The sequence below is a fragment of the Loa loa genome, assembly GCF_000183805.2.
Source record: "Loa loa unplaced genomic scaffold supercont3.378, whole genome shotgun sequence".
NCBI classification, from domain to species: domain Eukaryota; kingdom Metazoa; phylum Nematoda; class Chromadorea; order Rhabditida; family Onchocercidae; genus Loa; species Loa loa.
Genome location: NW_018108558.1, coordinates 53228 through 54306, shown reverse-complemented (window position 1 = coordinate 54306; position 1079 = coordinate 53228).

Genomic DNA, 1079 nt, shown 5'->3' with positions numbered 1-1079 from the left:
CTGATAATTTTTGTGATAAAAAAAAATGTCGAAACATTTGTTGTAATAAACTTTTATCAAAGAATGAAATGAGAAAAAAAGATAAATTGAGTGAAGGAAAAGAAAAAAGAAATGATAAAAAACAAACAAATGAAAATGTTACAAAGAGTAATAATTTGAATTGTTGTTATCACAAAGGCAAATTTTTTCCCTTGTTGTTATCAATAAACATGAAATTTTAGTATGAATTTTAATTTTCGAATGTTTGGTCAGAAAAAATTTTGGTAATAATTTATGAAAAAGAATAGAAAACGTCAAAGCGTGGAAATGTTCTAATGAGTAATTAGTAAAATAGGAAATAGAAATTCTTTTGATATGAATTTGTTAGGAAGAATGATTCCATTAAAAAGTTAAAATAAATTTGTTTTTTTGTGAGGATTGGAAAATATTTGTTCCTTTACTTTTTTCCTTTTTTTAGGTAAAGAATTAATTTGAAATTCGTCGAAGTGGTAGAAATGAATTAATAGGAATTAATTTTGAAACAAACCAAGTTTTCCCTAAAAAAAGGAAACGTAGAAAATAAGGAAATATGCGAAATGATGAGCAACGACAACTGGTAATTTTTGAAAATGAGAGCAGATAGTGAGTGGTATATTCGAAAGATATCAGTATTAATTAATTAATTTGTATATCAAATTTGGTTTTTCAATATGATAAATACCCTGTACTGAGGAAATATCCACTATTGGTTGATCGATTTATACGACCATTATGTTTGGTCAAATGGACAAAAATACAAAAATGATAACATTGATGGATGGATATTTCATCGAATTATACATCAATTAATTGCTTATTAAAAACTGAACATTTTGTAGCGAAAACGAAAAAAAAGAGGTTTCGATAAATGAAATGCAATAATTAATTAATTAATGTCCATAACATTTTAGAATTTAAAAAAATTATAATTCTTTGACATTAATTACTGAAAGTTATATATATATATATATATATATATATATATATATATATATATATATATATATATATATATATATATATATATATATATATATATATATATATATATATATATATAT